The sequence below is a fragment of the Furipterus horrens genome, unplaced genomic scaffold, assembly GCF_987537825.1.
Source record: "Furipterus horrens unplaced genomic scaffold, mFurHor1.1.pri manual_scaffold_6, whole genome shotgun sequence".
Taxonomy (NCBI): domain Eukaryota; kingdom Metazoa; phylum Chordata; class Mammalia; order Chiroptera; family Furipteridae; genus Furipterus; species Furipterus horrens.
The window spans coordinates 171,249,882-171,265,559 of NW_028327176.1; the positions used below are offsets into that span (position 1 = coordinate 171,249,882).

Sequence of the window (15,678 nt, forward strand, 5' to 3'; positions counted from 1 at the left end):
AGAATGCCTGAAGGCCCTCCTATTCATTATTCTCATTGATAATGCTTGGTCAATGTTCATAACATGAAACTTCTGGACTTGACAAAAGTTGATATGTGCACCATGTATCCTCTCCTCTAACCCCAACACCCTTATTAGGTTACAAATCCAATGTTACATATTCAAAATGAGGCAAAGAAATCAACCGCTGAGTTCAACAGAATAATCAGACAGATATCCAGGACGGTGTTTCTACAAGTTACCTAATATATCATTGGTCTGTGAGCAGTTGAATGTTTAATTTCATTTTTGAGTCACACCATTAGAAAGACTTAAAACAAAAAACCCTAAGACATAGTGGTTCCTTGTCTTGTTTAGGTGTCAGAAAATCAAGTCAAGGATGCAAAAGGGGGTGCTTTGGGGGTGACATTGGAGGAGGGAAGGCCGCAGCCAAACCATATAATGTTCTCCCACTCCACAAAGCAAGGGGAGCTGTTCAGGGATGTGGTGACTACATGTGTGACCCAGGCAGGCCGCTCTGGCAGCTGACTGAGGACGGGCTGGAAAGGAGGAGTGAGACTTGAGAAAGAAAAGCCGGTTACATAACTGCTTTGTCCAGGTGGCCAACGGGATGATAGATGGCAAAGACAAGAGTATAAGAATCGCTCACGTTTGTTTTTTTTAACAGGCACCCCTGGCAGTGTGGAAGGCTTATTTCAAGGGGTGATCATGGATTCCAAATTGCTGCAACAGCCCATGTAAAAGCTGGAGAAATGGGCGATGGATAGGAACAGTGGTTCACGTCCTTCTTACAGGTTTAGATGAGGACAGGGGCCTTCTACCTGTAGATTGAACAAAGCTGCAAGACGGCTAGCGTCAGGTCCAAAATGATCTCAACACGTCGAAATAATGGGCTACAGCTAAAAAGATTAATTTAGTAGCGAAACATATGGATACCTCTTTTTATATTGAAAAGGTACACCTGCACAGGTACAACATGAAGACGTGGCCAGCCTTCAGCAGATACAAGAAAGGAGGGTCCTTGGGCAGCAAGCTCACTGAACTTCGTCAGTGCGATGAGGCAGTAAAAATCCTAACAGTATCATGGGCGGTATCAGCAGAGGTCCAGCATGCGGAATAAGGGGAAAAAGCCTCCTGTAGGGCCTGGTCCTCAGATCATGTAGTCTGAGCTAGATACTTCAAATGGGATGATAAATTAGAACACATTCAGAACACAGCAACCTAGGACATACCAAGATCCTATCTAGGCCTTAACACAGGAGGATCATTTGAAAGAAGGGACATTTTCCTCTGGAGAAAATAAGATAAGACTCTGAAGGAGTAAAATAACTGAATTAATGGTTAATAGATGGAAGGATTTCTACTTTTCGTGTAGTCCTGGAAGACAGACCTAGGACAGATGGGTGGAAGTTACCAGAATAAAACAAGCTGTGCTTTCTGTCATTGAAGATAGCTGTGCGCATACACTGATCTGGGATGATATGTCAGATTAACGTGCTGTATACAGGTTGGATTTTTGGATCTCTAGTCTCTTCTGGTCCTGTGATTCCATGGTCTGATGGAAATGGAAACTCAAGCTACATATCCAGGAAAAAAACAGTCAGGCAGAGAGGTAAAGCCCAAGAGAAATTCAGACAGCCCCTCCCCGTTGCTGTCACTGTCCCTCTGCAGATACGTAGACCTCACACGGCTTCACTCGAAGGCAGCTCTGCTGTGTTGTTTTACTCATTCAGCTGATGCCCTCCAGAGGTCTCAGAATTAAAGCTGAAGAAGAGACAATGGCAGCCTCACCGGGTGTTCTGCTGGAAGAGGCCACAATATGATTCCTGCACCTGCGGCTTACAGACTTCCTTCACTCTCTCACCTACCTGCTATGTAATGGAAACCAACTACGTGAAAGACTACAGGAGGTGAGATAAAGATGAATAAGATATACAGGTTTTCCCTCAATGACACCACTTTTTACAGATGGATCACTATAGCTACGTTACTTGAGCGATGACATCTAAAGGCCTCTGAGTGAAAAGCACTACTAAATAGTAAATCAATTCAGTTTATTACCATATGGACTTGTTAAGGAGAGTGATAGCCTGAAGTCTTCAGGCCAGTTAAGAATTAGACAGGTGAAGAACAATGTGTTTTAGAATGTATTGAGACTTCCCCAATCCTGTCCTTTGATATTTTGCCATTCTTTCCAATTTTTTTCTCCTAAAACTCCCTGAATTAAATTGACATCAATAAAAAGTTTCTTTCAGTTTTGGAAGCTTTCATATCCTCTGTTTTTACCTTAAAATCAGATGAAATTAACATTTTATCTCTTACAACGTAATTAAAATGTTTTTGATATACACAATACATGTATACATGTAAAGGGATTTATATTAAGGAATAATGGCTGTTGCAACTGTGGAAGCAGGCAAATTCAAAATCTGAAAGGAAGGTCAGCAGGCCAAACACTCCTTTTACAGGAAACCTCAGCTTTTGCTCTGAAGGCCAAGGGTAATTTCCTTTACTTAAAGTCAACCAACTGGAAATGCTAATTTTATCTGCAGAATACCTTTGCAGCAACATCTAGATCAGTGTTTGACTAAAAAACCAGATCCTGTGGCCTAGCCAAGTTGACATAAAATTAATCACCAAGGTCAGTGATCCCAGAGAGATGAAGATACTCCATTCCCACACTGAAATCAACATGCTCCAAATAAAAGCACACCATTCAAAAATCTATGGTCTACATGTCAATGATCATATTCTTTCCTGAATACTACTTACTCAAACCATAGCCCAATATTGCAATGCTCTATTAAAATAATATTCATAAGCAGAATTCAGGACATTGCAGAATGGACCTATTAAATCCCCCTTTGTTTTCACTAATGATCTCTTATTGAGAATCAGATACAGGTCAGCTCCAAAGCATTGTCAAATAAATCATTTCTATGAGTATAAAATCCAAGCAGTCTGGCTATCTCAACCTTAAACGATTTAGAAAGTACAGATAGAATGTAAAAAAATAAAAAACCCTCCCTTGTTGTCATGGAATAACCCCACCAAATAGAAGCAACTAAAGTACGGAGATATGTGGATGGGGGTAAGGGTGGAATTAGTCATGTTTTTCATGAAAAAAGAAAGTATGTATTAATGCTTGAGGTATAAAACTTTTTATACTTATTGGTTTACTTCTTAACTAAAGCCAAAGCTGACCAAAAAATTATATAGTTCTCCAACAGAGTTCTGAATTCAACCTAAAGGAAGGAACAGAAATGTCAAATTATATAATCACAGTGAGTAAGTTTGAGGTTTGGTGATTTTCATTCAGATAAGGCCCATGCTGAAAAGGATTAGCATAGCAATTATAATTGTCAGCAACCAACCAGAATGCCCAAAGCTGCGAAATTATACAGATCGAGACAAATATACTTAGGGTTAAATAATAAGCCCAGAAGCTTTGGAAATTTGTAACTTCTAAGAAAAAAAAAAAAAAGACTCCTAAGGCATCAATAATTGTTTTAAACAAAGATATGAAGCATTAATTTCCAAAAACTAGATATCCGGTATGTTTTTGATAAAGATATCTTGTTTCAGTCTTGCCTGACATCAGGCCATTGATACCTTAGGGGGCTCTATATAGAAAGAAATAGCATCTCAGAAGGATAAAGAGGTTGATAAGCACACTTAGGACACCCCAAACGTCATCTCGAAAGCCCTTGCACTTTTCATATCCAAGTTTTTAAGCCCCTGCCTTAAAACTCATGTGAATTTCAGACAAGCAACTGAGGAAGAATTATAATCACAAAGGAGCCTTGCAAACTTTCTAAAACACCACATGAATGGACCATTTTACACTTTCATTGTTAAAGACACTAAAATCTTAGAGGCGTGTGTGTTTTTTCTTAAATGGCTGTTCCAGACACTTGCAATATTGCAGCGAAGATATCAAAATCATAATAAAAATCTCTCCCTCTCAATATTTTTTTTTGCTGGGGATAGTATTAGCACAGATAGTTAGCTGATTATTAATAAGACAGGGACTGACACTGAGGAGACTTAATCCTAGAAGTACAGGAAATCTCCCCAGCAGCACTGTCTGCCCTCTAGTACTGGATTGCTGTAGGGTTCAGGGGAGAGGCACTAAACCATTGAGGCTTGTCCGTCTAACTAGGGGTGGACCTATCGTAAGCCCACAAAAGCTTGGGAAGTTCATTGGTTATTTTGAAAAAGCACCTGGTCCATCCAAAGCCAAGCTAATATAATCCCAGGAAAACAAAGAAGCTCTCCCTCTCTCCTGCCCCACCCCCACCCTGCTCAGTGACCCATGCTCGCCCTATGTGTCCGACCATTCTATCTCCATAACCATGTGGCCTTAGCAGCCACGTGGACTCTGCCACCAGAGCAGCCCTGAACAAGCTAAGCTACCTGGATGGGGACTGGGCCTGCCTAGCAACGGCCTGTGGGCTCCAAAGGACTAAGCTTTAATATGAAGCAGAAACTCTGGACACTGGTCTTTGTCCTGGCCTTTCTGATGACGTGGTTGGACTTTTTCCATGGCGAATGTACCTTACCACAAGACCACATCTCCCATGTGGGTCTGTGAAACGCTTTCCTCATGATCCCATGGAAGAGCCTGACTTCCACCAGCTACAACAGTATTATACTATCTGGTTCCTGTATGCACATGGGCACAGAGGAAGAGACTTGTCCTGAAACCCCTAAAGCAAGCAGCACCCATATCCCTTTAGAGCCCAGATACAGGCATTATCCAGCTCACTGGAAAAAGACCTTGTTCTTGTTCTCCGTTTACCAACAAAAAGAGGGAGGTTTATCTAACCAAAAGATGAGTGTTTTAAGTAAATTGCAAATTGTTCCATGAACATGTTTCCCGATAGGTTCATCTATAACAGAAAACAACAATGTGGTTTGCAAAGCAAAGTTGTTGAACACTTCACAACTGGTGTCTGAACTCCATCTACCTGGACTTATTCTAGTGTTAAATGTATTCATATAGCCCTGGCTGGTGTGGCTCAGTGGACTGAGCACTGGCCTGCCAACCAAAAGGTCACCAGTTCTCTTCCCTGTCAGGGCACATGCCTGGGTTATGGGCTAGGTTCCCAGTTGGATGTTTCTCCCACATCGATGCTTCTCTCCTTCTCTTTCTCCCTCCCTTCCCCTCTCTGTAAAATAAATAAATTAAAAAAATCTCTTTTAAAAGTACTCATATATACTACTATCATATTTTTAATAACAAATTATTTTTACTGAAAAGTGATATAAATTTTAATATTTTAAGGGAGGCTTAAGGCCTATTTGTGAACCAGTGACCAGATTTTAAAGCAGCCTTTTGCTCCTCCTTCTGACATCCTGTGCTCTTCCTTTCTTCCAAAATCTTGAAGGCTTACACCAGTGGTTCTCAACCTTCCTAATGCCTTGGCCCTTTAATACAGTTCCTCATGTTGTGGTGACCCTCAACCATAAAATTATTTTCCTTGCTACTTCATAACTGTAATTTTGCTACTGTTATGAATCGTAATGTAAATATCTGATATGCAGGATGTATTTTCATTGTTACAAATTGAACATAATTAAAACATAGTGCTTAATCACAAAAACAATATGTAATTATATGTGTGCTTTCCGAAGGTCTTAGGCAACCCCTGTGAAAGGGTTGTTTGACCCCTAAACGGGTCATGACCCACAGGTTGAGAACCACTGGCTTACACTCTCTCGTGGGAGCCTTACTGAATCCTCCAATGCTTTCACAATGACATGTGGCTCTAATCATGTGTTTGGTTTAGATTTGTTTTGTATGAATTGGTTGATGATTAGACCATTTTTTCTCTATGATTTGTTCAGCGAGTAGCAGGCAAATGTCAGACCTGATCAGTTTGTAAATAAATGGACCAACACTCTCAAAATTGGCCACTTTAGGTACAGCTAGACCACCAGTGCCTGAATCTGAAATGCCAACCTAGTGTTCTTGCCTGTGAGGTTTCTCTGGATTATAACATTATTGGGCTTTTTTATTCAAAGGCATAGGCAGTCTCACAGGTCTGCTAGACTAAAAACAGCCCCCCCCCCCAATTTCTCAATTTATTTTAATGCTTTTTTCGTACTATAGAGCCATCTCTTCTTCTGTTTTAGTTCCCAATACTGGGACTTACACAGAGTCATTTTACAAAGCATATGGATATACTACTTTCTTATAGACACAATGAGTATGTCTTCATAGGGATAGTAGGAAGTAGAAAGCCACTGTTGCAAAAGAAAAATTTGGGTTTATTCTAGTGTTAAGTGTATTAATATACAATCTTACTGTATTATTTTTTTTAATAATAAACTTTTATTGAAGAATGATATAACTGTAATAGTTTAATGATGGCTTATGGCTTATTTGTTTAAGCAATTACCACAGTGTCTATTGTATACATAAAGAAAATCTGAGGGCATTACTAAAGAGCATCTAAACCCAGGACCCACCTGAAGAAGTGATATATTTTAAGATTTACTAAGTTATTACATTTTTAAAAGATAAAAATCTAAATTAAAAAGTGAACAAGGTATTATTTTCTTACAAAGAAAAGTCTCTCACAGATACCACACACACAAATATAGCATAGACCTTGTAAATAAGCCCCTGCAATTTGAGAAAGTCTCTTTTAACATTCGTGACTACCAAATAAGATGGCTTACTGATATTTTCTTTTTCATTTATGTACTTTGTTTGAAGAAACCCAAACTACTTGCTTCTCATGAAAGTAGTGCAACTGTAAATGCTTCCTCTATTTTCTTTGTAGAGAAACATATTCAATGAAGTGATAGTGATTGGTTTGAACTCAAAATAGTTCTGGGACATTCATCTTTGTGGTTTAAAGGGAGTGAAATTCCACCCTTACGATTTAAAGTGTAATCATTCTATAGCAATAATATTTTAGAAAGTAACTTAAAATTTGGAACCATGATATAGTAATAAAAAGCACTCTTGAGTACCATAGCAATCAAAGGAAAATAAACCAAGATGGGCTGGCATGGGTGTCCAACCCCATCACAGCATCTAAGCATCTCACAGGCCAGCATATAACAACCTTCTACTGGAAAATTTTGTATGCTCTGACAGGTGAAAAGCACCATCTGAAGTGCTTGTATGAGGCTTCTCATACTTGAGCAAAGCCCATGGCAATGGGATCACACCACTGCAGTTAGGTCTGAATCAGCCTTATATTCTGATTCTCTCATTAGGGAAACTTTATAAATAAAATTTTTTTTGCCAGGGTAGGTCCTTATTTTTCCAGTGATGCGGTACCAAGTCTTAATAACCACAGCCACAGTAATTATAACACCATTCTATGCTCATGCTTTGTCAGGCACTGTCCTGCGTACTTTACATGCATTATTAACTCCCTTAATGCTCACAACAGCCCTGTGAAGGTATTATGACTGTCCCTGTTTTAAAAAGGAAGGAACCGAGGAAGAGAATGCTCAAATGATTTGCCCCAAATCCCTCAGGCAGTGAGTGATGGAGCCCCAGCAGCCAGAGTCCCAGGACAAAGTCACAGTGGGACATTATCCCTGAATAATTGGGTAGTCAAGTGGAGCGCACAACCATATGGGTTCATACATGCTTAGTTTCAGTATAATCTAGAGGGAAAAAAATAAATCAAAGATATTCTTTTTCTGCCTGAGGGACAGACCAGTCCCATTCAGTATCCCCTACTGCCCTTTTCATTTTGGTCCTGGGTTTTGCGGTAACGCAGATACCAGCGGCAGGGAGGAAAGAAAACAGGGAATCGGTTCTGCCAAAGGTGAACCCTCATTGAAAGAGCTTCAGGCCACAACTGATGGTACCCCGAAACCTCACAAGCATTCACAGTTGCAACTCAGAAGTGGCTCTAGAAGTTCTGACCCGCAGAGCCAGTCATTCATTTGAGGCGATTTCAAAGTAAAAAAGTGAATCATACTGCTGAGCAAAACGCAAAGTGAGAAGAGCAGACGTTCCTGGACTGAGCCATAGGAGAGTAACTGCTGATGAAGAGCAGAAAGAAGAGGTGAAGGAAAGATTATGCAAAGCGCATTAGTGCCAGATCAGGCGGTAAGACGGAAGGGGAGCGCATCAAGGAGAAGGTCATGCTTGTGCCAACTGTTCACAGACAGGCAGAGGAGACAAGGGCTGGTTACAGGCCAGGGATCTGGCTGATAAGAACTCGTGGGTCACCCAGAAAATCTCCGGGAAAAGTATACAATTTTCTACAAAAACTACATCTACTCTAAGTCGACCTGTCCTTGTTCTGAAGGGGTGGCAGGAGAGGAAGGCCATGTGGCAGCGAAGCAAAGGAGACAGAAAGAAGCTGATTACCCAACATTCTGTCTAACTGCACATATTCCTACATAAAAATGCATAAATATGTACCTGACTATATGTGCACATATATTTGGCTATTCAAGTGTACTCACACTCATATTCACAGCTATATTTCATTCAAAAAGTTATGGGGAGTAAAGTAAGATATAAACTCCATAAACACACTAGATTGAGGGCAGTAGCTGTTATGATTTTCCAGGTGGTTTCCATAAGCAAAGTACACTTGACACTTCCAAATTAAACCCACTAAGAAGATCAAATGGAAGAGCACTAAACAGGAAATAGAGCTCAACCTTGATGGCAAAATGGAACCACCTGGGGAATTTTAAAAAACACAGCCACCTGGCTCCCACCCCCAGAGATTCCCAGATAATTACCTAGAGAGCAGCCTGGGCATGCAGACATGTAGAAAGTCCCCAGATGATTTTTAACTCACTGCCAAGATTGAGAACCAATGATCTGAACCAATGACACTCTATCACATGAGCGCAATAATCATTTCAACAACATCACCTTCTGTCCAAGGAATGAGCTATATTTAAACAAACTCACCAGGGCTGTGGTTAATTCACAGCATCTACCATGAATAGAAACCAATCCAGATGGAATGCAGGAAGCAGGCAGCCATGTCCTGTTTGGAATGCCTGCCACACCAGGGCGTCAGGTCAGGAGCTTCTGAGAACCAGGAGCCTGGATAAAAATCTTGAGAAGTGGCCAAGTGTTTCTTCCATAGCCAGTTCCTATGCACATTACTGCTACACGGATAGGCCTTGTGTCGGGGAGTGAGGGCCCTGAAAGAACAGGCTCTTCCTAGAATTTCACCTTGGAATTTCAACTTGTCCTAGAATATAAGTTCTTCTACTTCCAACACAGTGTCAGGGACACAAATGTTACATGTGGGAAATTATGCCACAGTCAAGGATGGTTCTCTTTACCAGAAAGCCAAGTCCAAAAAGGAGGCTTTCATAGTGTTAAAAAGTTACAGAAGAAATGTTAGTGTGTCCTCAATCTCAACACTCTAAAGTCAGATATACACAATTTTCCTAATAACACTTGCAAAGCCCAGTTCCCATTCATCAGATGCATTTTCTCAGCTTCCTTTCTGCTCAGCTTTGCATCCCTGGATCATCTGGGTTATCTGGTCAATCAGGTGTATCAATTGCTGGCATTTTCTCACAATTCTTTCACAGCTTTTTCTGTAGGAGCTCTTAGGATGAGAAACTGTTGAATGCAATGAGTTCTTGCTGTGAAAACCATATTACTCTTTAAGTCAAAATTTAAAGTGGCACCTCATAAAAAAAATTGTAATAGATTCTTTCTTAGCTATTTCTCAAATTAAAAATTTCCAAGGATAATAGTATCTAATGAGCACAAAAAAACTATCCAATCCCATTTCAATTTGTGAATACTTATAATTCAGAGTACTGCAAGAACTGATATATTAAAGAGGAAAAGGCACCAACCTGCTGAAGAGCTAGACAAACTTTAAAACTGGATATTCTAAAAAATAATAAGCCTAAATCCCGTATACATTTATCCTATAGAACCTCAGACCCTGCTCAGTGATTAAATGTTCACTGATAGATTAATCAGGACTTGCACAAAGCACCTGCTAGCACACTTCAGAAACTGAGAATTGATGCGAAGTATTCCGCTTGACAATATAAATTCTGTCAACAAGGGATGAATATTCAGGACCTTAAAACAAGCTATCTGACCAATAGTTCAGAAAATGTTATTTTCAAACTTTGGAAAACTGTATCTCAAGAAACTGGATGACAGAGATTGAGAGGGAGAAGAGGACTTGGATCGGCACTTCTGTTCACAACAACCTCAGAATGCAGACTCCACAGGAAATCAGAAATACTATGGAAAAGAGGCTCTCAGAGCCACATAAAAACTCCACATCATACCTGTGCTCCGATGCAACACTACCTTTACAGATTTTCCTATTTCAAGGGAGCATCATTCAGCTTCCAGGAGGCCACTATTTTACTTGGAGGTGTTTGTAGTGCTTTATGCAAGGAATTTGGTGAAATGGCAAGAAAAATTAAAAACAAAAAAAGCTAAAAACATTAGGTGTCGGCAAGAATGTGGGGTAACTAGAACTCATGTATGTTGCTTGCAGGAATGCAGAATCGTACAGCCACTCTGGAAACAGTTTGGTAGTTTCTTAAAAACATACACTTATATGCGTCAGAAATTCTACTCCTAGGCACTGGCCCTGACCAGGATCAAACCTGCAAACTTTTGGTCTACAGGACAATGCTCCAACCACCTGAGCCACACTGGTCAGGGCTGATTATATTTTTATGACATTCTGGAAAAGGCAAAACCAAAAGGGTGATGAACAGATCAGTGGTTGCCAGGGGTGGGACGAGAGCAGATCCAAAGAGGCAGCATGAAGGAATTGTGGGGGGGTGGGTGGATGGGGGGGTGAGAGATTCTTCTGGACCATGATTATAGTGGTGCTTACATGACTACACATTTGACAAAACTCAATGAACTGTATACCTGAAACACCAGTGAATTTCTTGCACACAAATTAATAAGTAAATTCTAAAGAGAGAAAAATCCTTCTGACTGATCAAGGATTTGAAATTTTTCCCTTTCACCTGCAAACTTTAGGCAGCGTCTTTTAAGTTGGCTATCTTCACTTTCCAACTGCTCATCTATTAATCACTTAAAATCTGGCACATGCCCCACTCTTGAACCAACAACTGAAATTCCTCTTCTGCAGGTGGTCAGTGACTACCTGGTAACTATACCGAAGCCCCCCCCCCCCACCCCTTCACTCTTTGAGTCCTCTGCTTCTTTGTCTCTCTCCCTTGGCAGGTGTGGCATTGGCTCAGTTATGCCCTTCCTATCTTTCTGGGTTCTCCGCTCACCTTCTTGGCTGGCTCTTCCAGCTCCTACACTTTAGATGTTGTCTTGCCCCTTTGCAGTTTTTATTGATAAGTTCTCCTCACTCTCATGGCTTCAATCATTACTCCCTTATGGAATGAATATCAGAGTCGCAGCCTTTATTTTTTCTCCTTCATGCCCATTACACATTTCTACCTACATGTCTCTCCTGTACTTTGAATTTCCATGTTTAAGGCAGATATTTTTCTATTTCTCCCACCAAAATCAGGTCCTCCTCATGAATATTTTCATGCCACCCTTAAACCAATGAGCAGAACTCAAATCTGGAATATAATCTTATATGTCATCTTTTTACCTGCATCCTTTGATGCATGCCTCTGTAGTATCTTGAATTAATAGTTCCTGTCCATGCCACAGAGCAGGCCCAATGTCTGCCTAGATTTCTGCAGGAATCTTAAAGTTGGTCTGTATGTCACTGAACTCGTCCTTCTTACAATCCATCTTCTAGTCTACACTATCACTTCAAAATGAGAACCTCCTGGGTAGAATACCCATCATATTCTTCATCTCCTGAGATTTATGGCTGATCTGTCTGGCGATGAAGATGCACTCTCACCACCCCCTTACAACTCTCCCCAAAGCAGCAGAAAAACAATTGAAGAGAATGACTTTCCTGGATGGAGGGATTATGCATTCATTAAAGGCACAGCTAAGCTCTTCTGATAGACCTTGCAATCAAGCTTTCAAGACTCATGGGCACAGACTTACCTAATTAATCATGGTTTAATCAAGATATGTTATTCTCAAGAATCTTCAACAGTACCTCACTGGGCACAGAATTATATAACAACCTCTTAGCTTGACCTTCAACCACTCCACAAGTTGGCCTCAGCGTACCATCCTTCCTAATAGATCATCAAGAACTCTCATGTTGAGCCTCACATGCATCAATATGACCAAAACATTGCTCTTTCCCACAGCAGGACCTTTATTTCTCTCTCTCGACTCCATTCAACTTTATGTATCATTTACCCATTTTTTAAAGTTTAAATTAATTATTATTTTACCCAATATGTCCTCCCTGATGAATGATTGCAGCTAGAAGTAATTCTTACTTCACTGAAATCCTCATAACATGTAATTATTTGTTTGTGGGTTTTGTTTTCCTTGCTAAATCCAAAGATCATGACCTCGTCAACCTTCTAGCTACCATAATGCTAAATGTATAGGTTATGCAATGCTTGGTTAAACTATTCTAAACTTCAATATTTCCAATGCTTACATCAATATAATGAGACGAGTTAAAAAAAAAAAAAAAGTTCATTTCAAATGATTATTTTTCACACGCCAGGTGGCAAAGATGTTAGAATTTATTTTTAAAGAACATGCCAATGTAAACTAATATTTCACACACATGCCTAATTAATAATATTAAATAAATGCATGCTCCTGAGTACAATTGCCTAGTCTAATAATAGCACTTCCCTTCTACTTAGCAATATTTAAAGATAAGAGCCTAGTCACAAAACAATGGGACTTCACTGAAGCATTACTAGCTTTGGGACCTGAATTTCAAAAGGGACACATTTAACACAAAGCAGCAGTCTGAGGCTCTCACAATTTTTATTTGCAGAATTTGTAAACCCTTAGAGCTAAGTGGGACCTTAAAGATCACTTTTTAATTTGGAAAAATCAGTGAAAGGTCATGACCAAAATCATAAAGAAAGCCCATGTTTTCCTATTGCACAGCCTGCTAAAGAGAGAAAAAGCCCAATTGAGGTACTAAATCATTTCCCTCAAAGAAATATCAACAAAACACGCAGATTATAGGTATTAACTATTCCTGTGCATGAATATGTAGTCTCAAAAACTAGTCAAAGCAGTTTTAAATTTAGTCTTAATTCAGTAGGCTTTATAAAAATAAGTTATTGAATTGGGAAATTAGCTCTGCACACTCGCTGTCCACCGTTACTGGGCATGAGAATAATATTAAATATACAAAGCTTGGGCAGAGGCAGTTTTGCGGATATCAGTCAATGGGACTACTCCAAATAATAACCTGAGAAGGACTTAACGTCCTCTAGTGGTCAAACTGAAACTTGTTTCCAAGTCTGTTTTTTTCAGTTCTTGCTTATTACCTTCGGCTATTGAAAAATGTATTTGAAAGAACTGTTCATACTCAAGGAAAAATATTTCACCACAAGACATATTATTTTACTACCTTTGAGTAGAACATAAATATATGCTGACAGAAATATGTTTTTTAAAATGTTCAATTTATATAAACCTTGCAATATTCTTAACAAGTCTCATTTTATAGGCAGTATACCATTAATTTTCAACCCATCTTTGATACTTACATATATATGTATGTAATTATGAGCACACTACCAGGTGTTATTTTGATAATTATCAGAGAGTCTAATATAAATTGCTCTAAAATTAAACCACAGTCTTTGCACAGGGTCATAAAAACTAAGAAATTTAAGAATGTACTCTACTTCATATAACCATATCTAAAAGGGGAATAAAAATAGATCCCTCAACAAATGTTGCCATTTGAGATGGCAATTTTCTCCTCTTGATAGTAATAAAATTCAGAGGTCCCCACCTCCCTCCAAAGAAAAACACCCACCTCTGTGCAAACCTGTAATTATTGAAAAAAGTAAAAAGACTTGCAGCATTTGGATGTGTATAATGTGACACAGATCCATAAGAATAAAGTATGTACTACATTGAAGTCTTATGTTCAGGTATAGGTCACATGTTTTCAGTAGACGGAAAACAAGTTGTTAAAAGCCAGGCAATCTCCACTTGTTTGCTCAAAACATTGCTACCCAGGTTTTTAAAAATATATTTTCACCTTCTTTCTTTCTTTGGCACCTGCTCACACAGGTGCTTCTGAGTACTAAAAACATTAATAGTAAGAAGGGCTCAAAAAAAACAAGAAAAAGGTTGGGGGCCACAAATAAGCTGAGTTAAACTATAAAATACAATTATTCAAAAGACCATATATAAAATCTGTCCCTTTCAAATTGAAGTGTTTAGGCAAAGATGTGCAACAACTGCTTTCTGTGAAGGAGATGGCAGCCAATTAAATTCCTATATTTATATTATAAAAGAAAATATTTGTAGTTGATATTTATGTTAACTGTTATAAGCCTTAGTTAACCTAACCAGGCACTGAATAGGCTAGTTTGTAGTTCATTTATATCTGAGTAAGTTGTTCATGGACAGATTCAAAAAAAGTGTTATTTATTTATTGTTTCTTTGAAGGCAAAGTGGTATGTTTCAACTAACTTTAACAATTTTGTTTCAGAAGCAGTTACTCTGTAGGGATCAGACATGAAATTATTTATTTATTTATTTATTAATTCTCACCCGAGGACATTTTTTTCCCCCCATTGCTTTTTAGAGAGAGGGAAAGGAAGGGAGAGAGAGGGAGGGAAACATCAATGTGAGAGAGAAACATCGATGAGTTGCCTCTCCTTCGTGCCTGATGGGGAACTAAACCCTTAACCTAGGCATGTGCCCTGACCATGGGAGGACGCTCCAACCAAGTGAGCCACACTGGTCAGGGCACGCATGAAATCATGTACACTCACGAGAAGGCTGCCCTCCTGCTGCCCTCACTTGGATGAGCCTAACCCGGGGCACCCAGCTCATCAAGTTCTCTAAAGCAATTACAAAGGCATCTCCACCTAGCCACCCCTTCCCCACCCTAACCAAAACAATGACCTACCCATCTTTCAAACACGTGAAGAAAAAATAAACCACTCTACAGAAAGCATGATTTCAAAGTAAACAAGTTCAAGACACTTTGTCAGAGTTAACCTGGGTAATTTGGCTGGAGGGAGTAAGTCATTGGAATTGAAGTGCCCCAACTCTTCCTAGCAGAGCAGATAACGTAATTTGCAAATCCTGTTAGGGCTTTTCTGGACCTTTCACATTACAACAAGCATAGCGTCCCAATCAATACCTCTTTGGGGGGAGGGGGAGTCTTATATTTAGGAAACAATTGTTTCCAATTATGTGTGTATGTAAGCAGAAAATGCATTGCAATTGGCAAGCCTGCAATTTGTATTTATTTTTAAAATAAGAAACTGCCTCTCTGTCCTTATCCCAAGTGTAGGAAGGTACCAGAGTTTACAGGCCAAGAATAGAGTAAAAGAAGAGGGGTCTAGCAGAGGAAACGTTTCGCAAGACACTTTCTCAAGAAAAACTTATCACGAGCGGAAAAAATCGTCCACATGTAAGATGTGGGGTGCCGAGGAGGCTGCTTCGTGTCTTGAAGACGTGAGCGCCGGTCCCTGAATGTGACTGGTGGCTGTGGGGGGTCGAGGGGGTCTTCAACACAGAATGAGCTGAACCACCCGTTCCTACCTTGTTTTGGTGCAAGGACTTAAAACATGAACTCAGAGGACCCTTCAAGTCAATGAATCTCCGAGCACTTCCAGCCC

The 15,678-nt window shown here is 39.7% G+C and overlaps 1 protein-coding gene across 1 annotated transcript in view; it reads right to left on the minus strand.

Moving 5' to 3' along the window:
- MAP7 (microtubule associated protein 7) overlaps positions 1 to 15,678 on the minus strand; it is a 152,560-nt gene that overhangs the window by 136,180 nt on the left and 702 nt on the right. The window lies entirely within an intron of this gene.